General features: G+C 37.7%; 1 protein-coding gene across 6 annotated transcripts in view; it reads left to right on the top strand.

The window, feature by feature from the left end:
* The window catches only part of TTC7B (tetratricopeptide repeat domain 7B), a 343,031-nt gene that overhangs the window by 155,698 nt on the left and 167,210 nt on the right, over positions 1–20,123 (top strand). The window lies entirely within an intron of this gene.

Raw genomic sequence — 20,123 nt, 5'->3', positions numbered from 1 at the left:
TGGTATTTTGAACCTGGGAAGTTGCCTTTGCTTGGTATTACATTACACCATGTCATCAGCTTATGGTGTCTTATGTTCTCATCACTTATCAGCAAGTTATGTAGTCACTTAGCTTTTCTAAAAAGCTTCTGCATAGAATTTTGTTTTCATATTTCAGAAGAAGATGATTAATCTTAATTTGCTGCTGTCTCAATTAGTACAGTTTGCATGCTGAACAAAGCAAATTACCATTATGGCTAGATGTGAGCTAGATACATTCTCAGGTAATTTGGGCTTTTCTCCTTGGGATTTTAAAAAAGAAAATCTATATTTTGAAAATAATTAAATTTTCTATGTTTATTTTTCCCTTTAAAATTTTCCATCCATTGACATAGCCGCTGCACAGGAAGACATAAAACAAAATATCAGTGGATTAAATCAAATTTTCTCCCTTATTACAGCCCTGAGATCCCTCCAGTGTATTTACACAGTAAACAGAGGCTGAGGGAGAATAGATGAGCCTTGCTTAAGTCTTTTTTATATTTGTTTTTTTGACTATACAAAATCATGGTTAGCCATTCTTTGGGGGGGGGGGGGGAACCACATATCTAACTATGTAAATCAGTAGTCAGATGCCCCTGACATAGTCATGGCTCATTGTCCCTGGGCTTAAGCCATCTTTAGGAATATACTGCATTCTGCCTAGGGAATTATTCAGCATTATAGAGAATCCCTCATAATTCACTATCAAGAACATTTTAAAACGGGCGATTTCAATAGATCCATGTACTATCTCTGATCTGGGCAGTTCTCTGTAACATTAAGGAAAGTTATACTTATCTGTGGAAAGCCTTCTTGTGGAGATGGCTAGCTATGTAATATGCCCTTATCAGTCAATTTGCTTTGTAGTGAGGTTCTTTTAAAATGGCATCTAGCATCTTTTAAGAGGCTTCTAACTTAACCATTGAAAAATTTCCCAGACTTCTTAGTTTCAGACTAATGTTGAACATAGTTTTAACATGATAGTTAACATGGTACAATCATTTCACTTTATGGTTTTAGTTGTAAAAACTCTCCAAGCTTTAAGTTTTTCTGCATCATAATTCAGTCTTAGGTGCTTGTCTTGCTTTTTGCAGTCTTAATGCTTTCCTGCATTAAGACTTCTCTTCATTTCCCAAATGATTTGAGGGAGGCTGCTGTAGTCTTAGCAGCATTCCACTGAGAGAAGTTCAGAGCCAAGGCAGGCATTTCCTTCTAGCATTAAATACTCAAAGCTTATTTTCACCAAGATGATTTTTCATTTTGTTTTCAAGAGTACTTTCCATCCTGTGATGACAGTCTGTTGACTATTCACTAGTCATGTTTTAGCAGTTTTCCTCAGACACCCCCCAAACTCATAAACTTAGTTCTTGATCCTGAAAAGGATCATGTTTAAAATGAGCAAGTGCTATTCATCTCTACCACCCTACTTAAATGATTAAAAGCATTTATCTTATTTAGTATCTTCTTGTTATATCTTTTATTGAAGTCTTTGGTATTCCTGAAAGTCTCTACAAGATGACTCTTATTTGTGAAATGTCAGAATGTCAAATGTCATAAATGAGGGGTCAAATGAGAAGACTGATGCCATCCTTCTTGAGTTTATTGGTCTCCCATCCCCCAAAGCTCAGAATCTTTTTTCACTTCTGTTCCTTTACTATAGTTGCAGAAGTTGAGGTTTCTGTCCTTGACACAATTGCACTCCCTACCAAGCTCCTCAGGAAACTTGCCCCATCCGTTGTTCTTATGTTCTCCTCTTCCTCCTCTTTCCCTCTTCTCCTCTCCCTCTCTTTTTCCCTCTCCCTCCCTCTCATTTCTCTATTACATCTTTTCCTTCTGTCTACAAACATGCTCAGATCTTCCCCTAAACAAACAAAAAGCCTTCTTTTAATGTTGTTCTTTGAAACTTACTGTCTTATAGTATCTCTTTTCTTCATTTCTAAATGTTTAGAAAAATAATCTACTTTTATTTCCTTTACTATACTATTCATTCAGTCCTCAACCCCTTGAAGTCTGACTTCCATCTCTACCATTCAGTTGAAACTACTGTCAGGGTCCCTAGTAAATTCTTAGCAAACATGATGGGTTTTGTTCAGGCTTCATCTTATTGTAGCTTTGGACTCTGTGGACTTTAATTTTCTGGATACTGTCACCTCCGTTGGTTCTTGTGACCCTATTCTTTCCTCATTTTCCTACCTATTTAAGCATTCCCTCTTGGTTTCCTCTTGGTTGATTTTGTATTTTCATGTCCCCTTTGCCAAATTTCCCTCCCCTCTAACCAGTGAGGTCAGAATCTTAGCATAATGTTTGACTCTTTTGTCTTCCTCGTTCTCATATATTAATTGCCAAGTATTATTAATACTACTCATATGGTATCTCTTGAATCTGCTCCTTCAATGCTCTTCTCTTCACCCTCTTCCATACAGCTGCTACCATCTTAGTTTAAACCATTGCCTAGTCTATTGTATTAGCCTCCTAACTGGTTACAATGGCTAATAGGGGTTGAAATCCCCTATGAAGGTGAGACTTTCTTTTTTTTTATTTTTTTTTACTTCTATTTTTTAATATTATTTTTTTTAATCAGTCAACTAGCATTTATTACACGTACATATGTATCTGTCTACATACATATATACAATAAAAATAACATTGTAATCTCTTGAGATACCTTCTTAGGAGGTGCATAGTATAACTCTTTTTTTAAAATCTTTTTTTTATACACACACACACACAAATATATATATATATTTGAATATTTGATTTTAAAACTTTCAGTTCCAGATTCATTCCCTTCTCCCCCTGCCACCCATCCCCACTGGGGAGACAAGCAGTTCAGTATAGGTTGTACATGTGCGGCTAATGCAAAACAATAACGTAGTAGATGTATTGTAAAAGACTGACTATATTTCCCTCCCTCCTATCCCACCTCCCACTTGTTCTATTCTCTACTTTGATCCCATCCCTTTTCAAAAGTGGGTGCTTCCAACTTCCCTCCCCCCCCAGCCTGCCCTCCCTTCCATCATCCCCCCTCACATCCCCTTCCCCCCCTATTCTCCTGGAGGGTGAGATCCCCTATTTAGTGTGTATTTCCCTCCCTCCTCAGGCCAGATTCAATAGGAATAAGGTTGACCCATTCCCTTTTGCCTTCCTATTCTTCCCCTCCATTGTAACCATTTCCCCTTGCCTCTTCTGTATGAGATAGTTTGCCCCACTCTATCTCTCCCCATCTCCTCTCATTATATTCCTCTCACCTCTTAATTTCACCTTTTAAGTATCATCCCTTCCTGTTAAATTGGTCCTGTGCCCCTATCTATGTATATCTGTAAAAGTATATACACACATTCACATATGTATTCATGTGCCCGCATACCCTCATATAAAGACATATATATATATTTCTAATCCCTTCAACTACTGAGAAAAGTTTCATAGGTTACAATTATTGTTTTTCCACGTAGGAATGTTAATAGTTCAACTTTGGCCAGGTGGATCAGCGAGCAAGAGCACCGGCTCCAGTGCCGGGATGACTCAGATCAAATCCAGGCCCAGACACTCAGCACCACACCCAGAAACAACAACTGGCCATGCAACCCTGAGCAAGTCACCCAACCCCGAGTGCTTAAAAAAAAAATAGTTCAACTTTGATAGGTTCCTTATGATTTCTTTTCCCTGTTTACCTTCTCATGCTTCTCTTGCTTCTTGTATCTAAATGTCAAATTTTCTATTCAACTCTGATTTTTTCAGCAAGAATGCTTGAAAGTCCTCTATTCCACTGAATGACCATATTTTCCCCTGAAAGACCATATTTTCCCCTGAAACATGATACTCAGTTTGGCTGGGTAGGTGACTCTTGGTTTTAATCCCAGCTCCTCTGCCCTCCAGAATATCACATTCCAGGCCCTTCGATCCCTCAGTGTAGAAGCTGCCAGATCCTGGGTTATCCTGATTGTGTTTCCACAATATTCAAATTGTTTCTTCCTGGCTGCTTGTAATATTCTCTCCTTAATCTGGGAATTCCTGAACCTGGCTATAATATTCCTAGGAGTTTTCTTTTTGGGATCTTTTTCAGGAGGTGATCGGTGGATTCTTTCAACCTCTATTTTGCCCTCTGGTTCTAAAACATCAGGGCAGTTTTCTTTGAGAACTTCCTGGAGGATGCTTTCTAGGTTCTTACTTTGGTCATGGCTTTTAGGTAGTCCAATAATTTTTAAATTCTCTCTCCTGGATCTATTTTCCAGGTCAGTGGTTTTTCCCATGAGATATTTCACATTGCCTTCTATTCTTTCGTTTGTTTGGATCTGTTTGACAGCATCTTGATTTCTCATAAAGTCATTACCTTCCATTTGCTTCAATCTAATTCTGAAGCAATGATTCTCCTCAGTGAGCTTTTGAGATTCTTTTTCCATCTGGCAAATTCTACTTTTTAAAGCATTCTTCTCCTCATTGCCTTTTTGAGCCTCCTTTGCCATTTGAGTCAGTCTGTTTTTTAAGGTATTATTTTCTTCAGTCAGGCTGTTGACTCTCATAATTTTCTTGCATTGTTCTCATTTCTCTTCCCAATTTTTCCTCCACTTCTCTTATCTGCTTCTTAAGGTCCTCTATGGCCTGTAACCAGCTTGTATTTTCCTTTGAAGTTTTTGGTGCAGGAGTACTGACTTCACTGTTTTCCTCCTGTTCCATGCCTTGCTCCTTCTTATCCCCAAAATAGGAGTGTAATGTTGGAATCTTCTGTCTGCTTTGTTTCCTCTGCCTGCTCATTTTGCCACTCAATTATTTGACTTTTGGGCTTTTTGCCACAGTAGGACTCTGCCACCAGACAGGGGAGTTTTCATCCCAAACGCTGGGGTTTTCTCAGCTGCCGGAGGTATTAGATGGGTGGCCTCTCTGAGGTCTCCACACGCTCTGGCAAGTTGGACACACACCCCAGGACCTCCACCCTAGACTGCAATCCAGATCCAAGCAGGTTAAAGCAAGAGAGATTACCCCTCAGACTGGTGCTTGGTCCCCCTACACTCTGCAGGCCAGGAGCTGAAGCTGCCACGTGGGGCTGGCAGGCTGTGCTGGCGTCTCAGGGGTTTCTCACCCCGGGGGTAAAAGCCACGCACTCCCACTTACTGGTCCCAAAGTCCAGACTGCACTGGCCTCTCACCTTGTCCTTCGCATCTATGTATTGAAAAATCTGGAAATGGCCACAGCTGCTGCTGATCTGGAGTCCCTCTGGCAGGAGGCTGGTCAGGCCCGCCCTGGGGCTAAAGCCTTGGCTTGGTGCTGGGCTCGGCTCCCAGAGCGCTGCGCTGGCCGATTCCTGCCGGGCTGTCCTCAGCGGGAGGTTAGCTTCTCTGTGTCATTATGTGGGTTCTGCAGCTCTAAAGTTTGTTTAGAGTCCCCTTTTTACATGGATTGGGGAGGGTGGAAGCTGGAGCCGTGGGAAGGTCTTGCTTCTACTCCGCCATCTTGGCTCCGCCCCAAGCACCAAGGTGAGACTTTCTTAAGTAAATTCAGTTCATCATGTCCAAATGAAATAAATTCCCTAGTTTCTGTGAGAACTGCTGAATTTGGTTGCTCAGCCACTATCAATAATCTTGAAGTTTCTAGAGAAGTGTCCTTAAATTGTTGTCCTATATCTCTCTTTCTTTTCACAGGTACACTCCAAGAAAAATCTGTCTACTCTCATTTTCTCCTCTTCTTTTTCTCTCACTTATTAGATTTTTCAAATTTATCTTCTGACTTCATCCCTCAACTCTCCAAAGTTATCAGTGTTCTCTTACTTGCCAAATCTTGGTTCTTCTACCTGTATGGCCAGTTCTTCTCAGTATTCTTTGCTGGATCATCATCCATATTGCACTCCCTAGATATGGGTGTAGTTCAAAGCCTTGTCTTGTACCTTTTTTTCTCCCTGTACTCTCTTACTTAGTGATCCCATCAGCTCACAGCTCTGTACATTGAGGCCTACATTACCAGCTGCCTACGAGACACTATGAACATAGGACGTAGACTTCTTAAACTCAGCTTGTCCAGAACATAATTCATTTTCTTTCCCCCTAGCCCCACTCTTCTCCAGAACTTCCCTATTTCTTCCAAGGATACAGCCAGTTTTCCAGTTACGTAGGTTCTACATGGAGTCTCTCCTGTCACATATATGGTTGGTTGCCAAGTTTTGTCGTTATACCTTCACAACTTCTCTCACATTTTCCCCATCTCTGCCATTTGTTTCCTACTTATTCTTCCCTCAAGTTTCTTTCTTCTTTAATTCATCTTTCACACAGCTATTAATGTAATATTTCTAAAGCACCAGTCAGACCATTTCATTCCCTTGGTCAGAAATCCCCAGTGAATGCCCTATTATCTGTAGGCTTTAATAAACATTCCTTTGTCTTTTAAAGAGCATCACAGATTGACTCTAACTTGTCTTTCCAACGTTATTGTACCATATCCCCTTCATGTGCGTATAGTTAAGTCAAATTGCCCTTCTTCTTGTTCTTCACATGTATCACTCTGTCTCCCATCTCTATGCCTTGGCACAGGCTATTTTCCATTTCTGTATTGCATTCCTCTTTGTTCCACCTCTTAGAATCCCTATTTTCATCAAAACTCAGCTATACTTCTCTCTAGGTGTGGCCTTTTCTGATCCTCAAAATTGCTAATGTGTTCCCCACCAAAATTACCTTGTGTTTATTTTGTATAGTGATTTTCTTGTATTTTGCCACTATGCCTTCTCCTCTGTCCTTGCCTCCATGACTTCATGAACTTCACTGTCATGTCCCTGTGGGGATACCATCTCTCCCCTGCTCTGCCTTTTCTTTTATTTTTTGCTTTTTGGAGGTGGGGAGGCAGGGGAACTGGGATTAAGTGACTTGCCCAATGTCACACAGCTAGTAAGTGTTAAGTGTCTGAGGCTGGATTTGAACTCAGGTCCTCCTCACTTCAGGGCCAGTGCTCTATTCACTGTGCCACCTCGCCACCCCTACTCTGCCTTTTCAACGTCTGTTATGTTTTGCTGCCCTGGAACCCTCTTTCCCCTCAGTAAATCCTCCAGACCTCCCTCCCCCCATTAGAAAGTAAGCTCTCTGAACATAGAGACTGTCTTTCACTTTTATTTGTATTCCCAGTGTTTAGCATAGCACTCGGAACAGAGTAAGCATTTAATAAATGCTTATTGCCTTGTTGCCTAACCTCAATGCCTGGAAGGCCCTTGTTCAAGTGCTGCCTCTGACACATATAGGCTGGCAACTCATTTAACTTCTCTTACCGTGGGCATAGTAACATTTCCACTACTTATTCACTGAATTATTGGTTTCGGTTTTTTTTTTTTTGGATGGGGGGTGGGAAGGAAGTAAGTCTATGATTTCACTGGTATAGGAAACTCCCAATGAGGAAATAGCAATGTAGATTGGCACCTATTCTGCAGTTTATACTTTTACAGAGTTTCCTGGGATTCTGGTAGGTTAAATGGCCTACCCAGGGTAAGTGTAGAAAGCCTCAAAAAGACCTAGACCTCACTGTGGGCTGTGTCCTTGGGGTGTGTGTATGTGTGTGTCTCTTTGATCTTAAAGAACCTTATAAACTAGCCAATGCCTACCAGGGTTCCTGTCAGCTGGGCTTCATAGTCACTCTTATCTCCTCCCCACTGAACCAGAGATGAGGGGAAAGGCAGCTGTGGAGAATGGCTGAGGGTAGTGGAGAGAACAGATCTGAATCAGAAGACCTAAGTTCTAATCTTTGATTTGCTACTTTTTAGATGTTTGATTGTAGTCAAGTCCCTTTTCCTATAAGCCTCAGTTTCTTCATGTGTGAAAGGAGGGGTTTGAGAACATTCAAGGTGTCTTTCAGTTTTATGATCTTATATTAGATATTATTTTACTATTATTCCTACCTTACTCAGCTTACCTTTACACTATCTTTTTTTTATATGGAATTGATATGGGAAGCTTGATGATATTCAAACTCTTAAGGTTTTGAATTTCACCTGTCCAAAGTAATATTTTTTTACAGGTTTGGGCCTTGTTCTGGCCTACTGAACAGTGGTTTGGAAAGGAAAGGAGACCAGTATCATTGTTGTTAACCTAGAGAGATCATGAGTGAACTGCATTCTAGAGCCTTTGGGAACTGATATCATAAGGCTGATTCCATATGTGAACTTGGTAGTGACAGAAGGACCTGAATTAGCTGTAAAGAATGGAGCAAGTGAAAAAATTGTGTCAGTTACCAGTTTTCTTTGGTCTTGCCGTTCTAGGCTATTTTCTACCTTTGTGTTGTTCTGCTTTTCAGCTCCATGTATATTATGTAAATTAAAAGTAATACGACTGATTTTTTAAAACAATTATATTCAAGCATACATATTAAAGATTATTAACCCTTTCAAAGTAATTGCTATGGGAAGCTCTGAGCCTCTTTCACAATGCTGCCATTTTCAAAACATTTTTGGAATTGCTTTTTAAAAATTACCTTTATGTACTCTGGCTATGTAGACATATAGATAGGCAGGTCACTTTTTTTGTTTGTTTTTTAATTTTTTGGAGTCTTGGCTCTCATCTCTAATACTTGCACTATCTGTATCACAGAAATGTTTAAGGAAAGTACCTTATCAACCTTAAAAGTGTTATGTTAAATGTAGGTTGTTATTGTTGTTATTATTACATTAAACAACATTAATGTGGCATAAGTCTGGGGTATATGGTGGGGGATTAAGCTGGGGAAGGCTCATTTTTCTTCCAAAACAGATTTGACTTTAATGAAATTGATTGGTGGGGGAGGGTGTGGCTTATAAATCAGCATTGAAGGCAATTTTCCAAGAGAACTTAATACATGAACTCCTTCTGGAAGTTACTGCCCTGCAAGAGATGCTGCTCATTTGGAGATAATAAGCTCTAGCACGTTTTTAAAAATACTTTAATATTTTATTATGGTCACCATGTATGTTAAGATTTCAGTCCTTCTATTACATAATAGAGAATTTTCTTTAGCTGATGTGGCCAAAAAAATTAATCACTGGGTGGGTGGCTTACCTTCTGGTAATACACATCCAGATTTAGCAGAGCTGGTCTTCAGATAACTGACATATCATCTGTTACTAGGCCTGTACCCAGAGCAGTTCCAGCTTGGTGAGAACTTAGTTCAAGCTTTTCATTACACTGGTGTGACCTACATGAACCCAGCATCATTCTTAGCTTGTTTCCTCACCTCTTCCCAGCTCAAGGATTTGTGCTGTTCCAAGCTCTGTGGTAGGTGTCGAGACAAAAGTCAACACAGAATGGACCCTCCCTCCTGGAACTCCTCCTGGAGCCCATTTTCTTACAGTCTCCTGATATAGTGAGGAATTACAGCAGGACTTTAGGGGAGGATTTATTAAAAAGAACATATCAGTTACTTTACATTGACACCCTACCTCTGCTCATTTTTGTTACACAGTGTCCTTGTGTTGTGCCCATTGTGTAAAAGCAGAGCTTCGAGGCATACTTAAACACTACTTTGGAACAAGTCTGTGGTTGCTCAGTATGATGTTCCTGGCCCCCAATTATACACACTAAGTGCCCAGATAAAAATGATTAGGTCGGGGCGGCTAGGTGGTGCAGCGAATAGATCACTGCACTGGAGTCAGGAGGACCCGGGTTCGGATCCAGCCTCAGACATTTAACACAAAAACTAGCCGTGTGACCCTGGGCAAGTCACTTAATCCCAATTGCCCTCCAAAAAGCAAAAAAAAAAAAAGAAAAAAGAAAAGAAAAAAATGATTAGGTATATGTTTAAGCTAAGTATTCTCTACCCACAACTCACCAAATGACTTTTCCTGCCATGGTACCAGTCCCTCCATAAGTTCCATCTGGAGAGGTTCTAATTTTGCAGTACTTTTATCAGTTATGCAACAATATGTCCTATTTGGACAGTGGCTTTCAAAGGGAAATTTAGAAGACTTCATGTTAAAATGCTCTGTTTTTAATGCTAATTCCTCTTCAGATTCCTTTGTATTCTTCTTTCATCATGTATTATTTCACTCCTATAATTGACACCAAATTATTTTATGTCTTGAGTTTGTGTTATAGTCAAGATATCCTTCAATTCCATATTCGAGTTAATTACTGGTTAAATATTTATTTTGTGCCCATTATATACTAGTCTGCCACATATTCCTCTTACCACATTTGCCCATTTTACCTACTGATGGGATTCAGATCATTAATAACCCCTTGAATAGTTCTGCTTCCTTTCTTTTTCCTTTTTTTTTCCTGGAACCTGTTGAAGAGAGTCAACATGCACCTAATTTCCTTCCCTGTTGTTTTATTTCTCTTTTTGAAGTCTTAGTTCTTCCATCTCCAAATAGTTCAGCACATTCTTCCTGCCCTTTGACTCCCTTTGTCTTTTTATTTAAAGCTTACAAAAACTGCCACAGGCCTCATGTGGCAGTAGCGGTTGTCAATTTGCCATGTTGCCTTTCAGCAACTCTTTCTTCTTTGGCCTTGTTGGCTGGTATTTTTTGGATGCCACCATCTAGGATTACATTGTGTGTTCAGGAATAGTGCATCCACTCTCTTATAGAAACTTGTTTTTCCCTTTCTTCCATCCATTGTACTGAGATTCATAATGGCGATTTCTTACTCTGCTACAGGATTGGCTGCATTTGCCTGTTGCCCACATAGGGCGCCTTTCAACCAGACACTGGACAAGTATGATGACATTTAGGAAATGCCAGCTAAATTCTTGTCACTTCTGTCTTCTGACAGTTTTATACATAACATGTAATATTTATCATATTACCCGAACTATGACACTTCATGTTTTAAGGACTAATTTTGAGCCATGCTGAAAGGCTTTTGTAGGAAAGAGAAAGCGGCTTTTTTTTCCTCCTTCAATTTAAGTAGCAGCTCTAGTTGGCATGACAACCTGAGCTATTAAAAGTAAAGCATCAAGCACTGTCTCCTCTTTTTTAGAATGAACTAAAGCTGCTAAAGAGATTGGATTTTTGCCGTTGACTATTAATGGCTCAGTGGTGGTACTAAGCTGTAAAATCTTTTTTGAAGGGTATATGTATGTCTACTATATATAACACTAGATACAAAGACTGAAATACTATTTTTATTCTTTCTATTTAAAATAATGTGCACATATTTTCATTTATATAAAATCTCAGTAATATTTGACCTATGTGCTTTTCCTGTACTAAAAGAATGTTCATGTATCACTGGATTTAAAGATATGAGAATTACATAGAATATTTTTATGTCTTCCTAGGATCATATCAGAATATTTAGACGTGGGAGGGGCTTTAGAAATCATCAAGTCAAGCAACCTCATTTACAGGTCAAGAAGAACAGAGGTCTAGAAAGGTTAAAGGACTGTGGCTCACATCTTCTATGTAGTATGGGACAGTCAAGTTTTAAACCTAGGGCCTCTGACTTCAAATCAGTACCCTTTTACGTTCCATATTTTCTTTTGGCTTTTCTTTGAGTTACTAAATGTTATCTGATTCAAACATGAATCTGGTTTAGTTATTACTCATAACCTGTATGTGTTCAGGGTTTAAACCAAATTAGAGTGGGCCAGATGGAAATGAGGCAGCAGATTATATTTTTATCTCTCTTATCTCTTAGTGTAATATGTTGCATATAGTGAACACTTAATAAGTGGTTAAATAGTAGATACATTCTTCTTGGTTTTCTTTGTTAGAGAAAATTCTATTCATTTCTCAGTAAATTCTGACCAAATTCAGAGGGTAAGTAGAGAGATATGGAGATGAACAGCAGAGTAAGGAAGGCATTTCCAGGTAGGGACAGGGCAGCTGTAAGTATTGCAGATTCTTATGCTAGCTCTACTGGAAGACCTCAATATCCCATTTCCTCGTGTTTTAAACCCTACCATAATTCTCTTCTTTATGCAATCCTCTTACTACACACACATTATCCAGGAGAAGAGATCTTGTTAGACTGAGACACAGAATTTGAATAGAGACAAGTATGAAGTACAAGGTGGCACAGTGGGGAAGGGGAGAGGGGAGGGGATGTTACACAGAAATAGCTTTAAATTTGTTCTAATAAAGAGCTCCATAAGGTGGCCACAAATGGACTGGGCTCCCTTAGGAGGTAAAGGAAGGAAGAATTTGATCCCAGCTCATCTGACTCTGAATCTGTTTTAGTGACATGGATCAGTTACTGTTACCATTTTATATCAGGTGTATTCCATTTTATATCATGTATGTTGCCTGGCCCCCTCTCCATTTTATCCTATTACAACAGATGTTGGATGGGGATTTTTTTTTTTAAGTACTGTTTTGACTGGATAATCTTTAAGGTCCTCTTATATGCTACATTCTGTGATTTTTTTTTTTATCTTTCTTTTTTGCTTTTTGGAGGGGGGAAGGCAGGGCAATTGGGGTTAAGTGACTTGCCCAAGGTCACATGGCTAGTAAGTTTTAAGTGTCTGAGGCTGGATTTGAACTCAGGTCCTCCTGACTCCAGGGCCAGTGTTCTATTTACTTCGCCACCTAGCTGCCCCACTACATTCTGTGATTTTTGAAGGGATGAATTCATCCTAGCTAAACAGCAGTTAAAGATTTGGGACTTCTAGTGTACTTTTGAGTTCAATGTGAGCTAACAGGTGTTATGAAAATTAATGTTGTCTTAGGCTTAAATATAAATTAATATAAATATAAAGTTTGGATACTCGTGTTCTGCACTTGATAGGCCCAATTTAGGTATTTTGATCGTTGCTGTCAGAGTACATTGAAAAGCGTACAAACAGGATGAGGAGGGGATATAAAATCATTTAATAAGAAGACAAGTTGAAGGAACTGGAAATATTTGTTCTGGAGAAAAAAAGATTTGACAGGCTTGGGGAAAGTGATAGCTTTCATAAATGTCAGAAAGACTATTATATGAAAGTGAGATGAGACATTTTTTCTGTGGTTCCAAAGGGAAGAATTGGGACTAATAGGTGAAAATTAAATCAAGGTATATTTTGGCTTAATATAATATGGAACATTCTGACAATTAGTTGTGCAAATTATAAACCCTGAAAATATTCAGACAAAGGCTACATGACCACTTGTGAGAAATGTATGAGAAATTACTATTTGAGATAAGGGGGTTCAACTAGATGACCAATAAATTTCATCTTAATTCATAATATTTTGTTATTCTTTTAATGACATATTTATACTAACACCTTAGAGTGAATTAGAATCACAATTTTAGTTGGGAGGTACCTTGAGACCATCTGGTTCCACCTCATATTCTTTTTTCCTGATTTGTGGTTGCTCATCTCTGGGACATTTCTAATGGAGCTCTTACTATCATCAGGAGCGTATTTCCTCTTTTTATGATAGTGCTATCATAGCAGCTAGGTGGTGGAGTGGATAGAGTACTGGGCCTGGAGTCACCGAAGTTCAAATGTGACCTTAGACAATTTCTACTCTGTGACCCTGGACAAGTCACTTAACCATGTTTGCCTCATTTTTTTACCTGTAAAATGAGAATAATAACAGCACTCCCAGAGTTGTGAAGATTGAATGGAATAATACTTGTAAGGCATTTAGCACAATGCTTGGCACATAATAGTAGGTGCTCTAGAAGTGCTTATTTCTTTCCCTCCCTTTATTTGTTAGAAGGAACATTTCTTAAATTGGGCCTGAAGGTTGTCTCCTTTAACTTTTAGTCATGGGTCCTAGTTCTGTACTCTGGAGCAACTCTGTGTAGCCCTTCAAATATTTTGAAGGCATTTGTCAAGTTTTCCCTTGATCTTTTTTTTTCCAGGTTAAACACATCTAGTTCCTTTAGCATTTCCTCATGTGATATAGCTTCTATGCCTCCACCCTCTTTGGGCAAGTTCCCTTTGAAAATGTGTCCAAAGCTAAATAGTATAATCCCAGATGTTTTCCAGAGAACTAAGAGTATATGTGATTGAATGGAGTGACCTTTTCCCCTCTCTGATCAATTTTTAAAATATAAACTTAACAAAAACAAACAGATAAACAATTTAGGGTAAAATCATATGTAAAACCATAAACTGTCAAAAAAATATTCTGGTGTACTAAGTAGAAAATAACAATAATATTATAGTCTGTGTCCCCTTTGGTTCTTTTTTATGTGTACTTGGCCTGTTTTGTTAGACTATTTTATGTAGTCTTAGTAAGTGTGTAAGTTGTTGTTTCTTCCTTTGTCTTCAAACACTCCCCCTTCCAATCTTTTGTTAATGCTATGTAAAAATACTATATAGACAAAGAAACAATATCTTTAAAACGTATTTTAATATCTTTAGTTTTTCACTAATTCTACTTTTTCATATTGCATCATTTTGTATAACTTTTTTCTGTATATCTTTGTATTTTTCACATTTGCCATTTTATGACATATAATTATGGGGATGGGTCTGAACCCCTAAAAGGAAAAGACTATGTCTTTGAGATCTGAACCTCAAAAAGGAAAAGCCCCTGGATTTTCCCTCACAGCCCAGCTTTCCTGGAGTTTGCCTGGGGTATCTGGTCCACCCCAGCCCATCTTGATTACTTAATTGATTTACTTAATCCCATCCTGACCCCTTTCTCTTAACCGGGGAACCACCCCAGGCTACTTGCCATTACTTAATCCCATCCAAATCTTCCTACAGTGTTTCTGTATAAAAGTGTCAGTCTTGCCCCATTAAATTGGGCAGATTCTTTAAATCTGACCTGCTTGTATTGGTGTCACAAATAATGCAGACCCACTAGGAATCTTGCCCACCCCAACAGGTGTTTTAATGAACTAACTACTTGGACTGAAAGAAGACTTGAGTGGTCTGCATTCTTTTGAGGCAGCTCTTTACCCTTGCATTTCAGGGTTATCAAGACCCCTTTCCCTAGTTGTTGAACATAAAAAGGTTTTTTTTTTTTTTAGCTGTTTACTCTTATAGAGCAACCAACTGTGAATATTTCTGTACAGAAAATTCTTTTATTCTCTTTTAATAGCAGCCTTAGGATTAATAAGAGATTGGGATCAGGGTTAAAAGGCATAATCATTTTTGTAATTTATTGTATGTTAGCAAATGACTTTTCAAAAAGATTGCACAAATTTTTACTCCCAGCATCAGTGAGATAATATAGCTATTTCCTTAAAGTTCTGAGAGCAGTACCTTTTAAAGTTTTGAAATTGTCTTTATTAATTTGATGGACATAAGGTTATATTTTAAGTTGTTTTAGTTTGTTTTCTGTAATAATCGAAGAGAGTGAGCAATTGCTTTACTTAAAATTTATCACTCCTCCTTTAAGAACTGTTCCAAACCACCAATTTTTTTCTCCTAGGAAATGGGTTATACTTTTGTAAATTTTTGCCACTTCTTTATACATGATGAATGTCAATTTTTTTTTCAGATATGAATATGGCAGTTCTCTCCACCCCCCCAACTGTTCCCTTTCTTTTTATTTTGAATATGTTATGCAAAATTCACCTACTTTGTCTGCATTCATTTCTTGTATCGTTTGATAAAAATTTTTATTCCCTCCATCATCAAGATAAGCTTTATTATTTCTCTTTTTGATAATTTAAGATGTAACTATTTTATTTAGGGGTAGGAATTAGATCCATGATATCATTAGTACAGGGACTGCCAGGTGAGGCAGCTCCTTCTGCCAATGCAGTTTGACACTTTCTTTGCAACTTAGAGTCTTAGAGAATTGCCTAGAGCCCTGAGAGATTTAGTGATTTAGCCTCGGTCATCCAGCTACACTGTATGTCAGAAATAGGCCTTGAATCTAGGTCTTCTTGTTTCTGAGGCCAGTTCTTGACCCACACTTGATTCCATACTTCCTCTCATGTTTTATTATTATGTATATAGATATGTGTCATATCTGTATATATTATACATATTTATATATGGAAAGAAATCTTTAATTAAAATTGTTTGGAAAAACCAGAAAATCGAGCGATGACAGAAGTGATACACATGCATATGTGCATATATTTTATACACACATATACACACACTCTTACCAGATCTGTTCTTTTGTTGGTCAGGTCAGTAGTACAGTTGGTATTTACTATATTTTGTGTTGCTAAGTATGGATCACGTTAATCAGCATACTGCTATAAAGTTGGCCCAACAGTTTTTTTTAAATGAATAAAGATTCTTTTCCATATTGTTTTGTAATTTGGGGTTTGCACAGTAATTTGATTCTAAGTTTTCTCCTGTGCCCCACTGATACATTTCTCTTTCTTCTCCATCACCCCACACCCCCTTTCCAGGGCGAACCAGTTTTGGTGTGCTTTGATATTTGGCTGTTCTCCCTGGCCAGTTTTCCTCCATATTTCCCCTTAATAGTAGTGCATATTTCCTTCTCCTTGTAAATTTTGTTATTTTTTTGTATGATTTTAGGAAGTAGGCCATTCATACTTTGGTATCAACCAACTACAAATTAGTTTGGGAAGTATTGAGTCTTTTTTGCCATATTGTCTTAACCTAGCCATGTGCATGGGATCATTTATTCCTTTTTTCTCATGATTTTTTTTCATATTTGAATTTGTATGGGTCTCATGTGTCATAATTAATTAATTCCCAAATATTTTATGTATTTGATATATTCCAAAATTTGATATGATTCCCAAATAATTAATATATTTCTAGATGACCTCTAAAGCCCTTTCTACCATTAAACACTCTGTATTTCTGTGTTACTTCATTTGGATTCTTTGTGGTTGTTTTTCTAGTGTTGGAAAAATATTTAACATTGGACAATTTTGCTAAGGGGGGGTGGCTTTAAAAAGCTAGTTATAATCCTTGTGGATTCAATGATTATTTTAAAAATCGTTTTAGGAGGCTGATTTAATACTTAGATCATACTTTTCCCTTAGGAGTTCATTAGGTTGTCTCATTATATTTGCGTGTTTTCCACTAATGCAATACAGCAAGCATATATTAAATGCCTACTATATGTAAGATACTGTGCCAGGGTTTTAAAAACAAAAGGAAAAAATAAAACAATCGCTTTCATTAAGGAACTTAGATTCTACTGGGAGATAAAATAGATCAACAGAAAATTATTTTCATGATAATTTGAGGAGGACGAAGAGCCTGCTAACAACTGTAAATTACAAATGAGGAGAGGTTACTGAGAGATGCTGGTAGAAGAAAAACTTGAAAGTGGTAACTGGGAGAAGAAGTATTCCAACTCTCTACCATGACCAATGATGAGTCCAGGGTATCAGTGAAAATACAGCTAGTACTAGAAATGATAAGAAATCTATGTCATCAGGAATGAACTAGTTTTCACTATGGAGGGAGTTTAAGTATGGAAGAGGTTTAGGATGAACTCTAGTTTGTTATTTGTGGCCAGGCATTTCAGAGAGCATACTGGAAAGGTTGGGGAGATTTAAAGAGGAGGGATTAAGTTGAAGGTTATAGGAATAAAGTTGCAGGCAGTGGGGAATGGAGAACAGGTTTTGAACAATGGCACCTGGGAATTCAGAATTACTGGGAGTGTGTGGGTGTGATGGGTTGGTTAATAATTGAGGAGATGAGTTTTAAAACTTTATCATTATCCACAGTGGTAGGACAGCAGGAAGTCTGTGTCCATCCAGGCATCCTGGAATTGAAATAAATTTTGGCTCGATGTGAGGAAAGACTTCCTAAAAATTAAAGCTATTCACAAGTAGCATTTACTGACTTTGGAGGTATTGGGCTCATTTTCACTAGAGGTTTTCCAGGAAAAAATTGTTTCTAAAACTGCATATTCCCACCTTATTTTTTCATAAAGTAAAACTTAATGTGTGAATAGAACATTAGGATGGACCCATTCATTCTCCTTATTGTAGGGGGAATGTGCTGGAAGTGAATGTGATGTGGAGTTTTCTGTGCATTCCTCAAACTAAGAGTTGTGGTGGTGTTCCCATCCCCCTCTAATGACCTGAAAAAAAGACTGCTTCATTTCCATTGTATATTTCTACAAAACTTGCCATGTGTAAACTTTTTTTTTTTTTGCTATAGGGTTGTCAAAAGAATTTTGGGGGAGCTATTTTTAATTTGATGCTTTAAAGAAGTTTTATTTGATAATCAAATGACAATTTCACTGGAGGGTTGAGGTAACTGGTGTCATCACACTCCTGTCACTTTCTAGATGTGTAACCTTACAGGGTTACTTACTCTATGGGCCTCAGTTTCTTCACCTATGAAATGATGTGTTTGGACTGGCTTTGTGTTTTTCTCAAAGTGGTATCTGAATTCTTCTGGGGTCATTGAGGTCAAAACTATTTCCATAATAGTACTGAGACATTTTTTGCCTATTAAAGTACTCCTTCCTACGTATCTGTGTGAGGCCAGGTTTTATTCATATACTTCAAACAAAACAATATATTGCAGCAGATTGAATGCAGAAGCAGATAGGAGAATCCAGCTGTCTTCCATTAAACTAGACATTAAAGAAGTTTGCAAAAATATGTAAAACAATGCCAATCTTTTCACTATTTTTTTGTTTTGGAAATTATAGCTATTTTTCCTAAAAATGTTATTTATCTTAATATGTAATTAGCTCCTTTTATAACTCCTAAGGAAATGATCTGTTAGTCCATGTAGTTACATAATGAAGATAGTTTGTTCTTAATGGTGATGGGTTTTAACTTCAATCTCTGTACTTAACTTAAAACATCTTTGGTGAATTTTTTTTCCTGTGTATCTGAGGATGCTGTTTTATCCTTGAATTCAGAAAAGAGAATTTGACCTTTCCTGGTTAATATAATTGGATTTTGCATGCCAGGAAGGTAATTGCTAAATCAGTTTTTTTCTTTTAACATCAGAACAACTTCCCATTCTTGAACCCCTGGAGCTGGCATGGTTTATACAAGCCAAAATAATAAATTGCAAGTGAATTAGCTTCTTGTTATAAAAAGCAAACAGATTTTTTCAAAGTGACATTTTGACCACTACTCAAGTGATTAAGTACTAATTAAAGTCTTAATTATTGCTTTTTGAGGACTCTACTGAATAATTATGTTATTAATGTTAATGTCTGATTTAAAGATGTGACAGCGGTCTAATTGTAGATAATAGATTTCTCTTTCATATTAGAAATAATCCTGCTTTCCTCATGTTACCTAATTTGCCATCTATTTATTGATTACTTCTAAATCTTTACTTCTGATTCTGACCCTTCACCCCTATTCTACTTTTGTTTCCATTTCTTTCTTTCTATTTTTTTTTGAGGGAGCAAGACAATCAGGGGTTGTGATTTGCTCAGGGTTTTGAGGCAGATAGTGTTTGAGGCAGTATTTGAACTCAGGTCCTCCTAACTCCAGGGCTGGCTTTCTATCCATTGCCCTAGCTGTCCCCTTTCTGTTTCCATTTCCATGGCAACACCTGAAACTAAAATGTCTTCGATAACTGAAATTATTGTGTTCTTCTCTAAACAAGTACTCCTTAGTTTATCTTTATCATTGATAGAACCACCAATTTTCTGCTTCCCTAAATTTATTTAGTTAAAATTGACTCTTCTGACTGTGACCCTCCCGTATCTAATCCGTTGTGTACTGCTGATTCTTCCTTTAATATTTGTCAGGTCTACCTATTCTTGTTTGTTTTTTTTTTTCCATTTCCATAGCTGATGACTTCTCTTGAGTCTTTTATCATCCCATATCCAGCTTATTGAAAAAACTTCATGCCAAGTATTGGGTTGTGGACAGAATTCTGAGATACTCAGAGTAGTTAGATTCCACCAGGTAAAGCTGTTCCTGGACAGATTTCTTGGGTTCCCAAAATTTTCAGCCTTATTTGAATTCATGTTGTTTTATCATAGTGTTATATTTTAAATAATTTGGCACCCTAACCTGATTACGCTTCAGTTTTTAAGTCTCCATTTTCTATGCCTGTGAACTTTTCTTATATGTACATGTCAAATGAGAAAGAGAGAATTTCCTGCCCATTCTATGGAAGCAGGAGCTTAGAAGCTAGCTTATATATTACAAAAATTATAATGCCTACTGGGGAAAAGTAAAATACTAAATAAAAGCTAAAATATTTAATTATAATACCTGATATTTATATAATGTCTTAAAGGTTGCAAAGCACTTTACATATATTGTTTCATTTGAACCTCACAACCTCTTGCCTTTTTTTTTTTTTGGAGGGCAGTTGGGGTTAAGTGACTTGCCCAAAGT

The sequence above is a fragment of the Petaurus breviceps genome, unplaced genomic scaffold (assembly GCF_028583685.1).
Source record: "Petaurus breviceps papuanus isolate PSGF00001 unplaced genomic scaffold, PetGlider_PUasm1.0 177, whole genome shotgun sequence".
NCBI lineage: Eukaryota > Metazoa > Chordata > Mammalia > Diprotodontia > Petauridae > Petaurus > Petaurus breviceps.
This window is presented reverse-complemented; position numbering and strand designations above follow the sequence as displayed.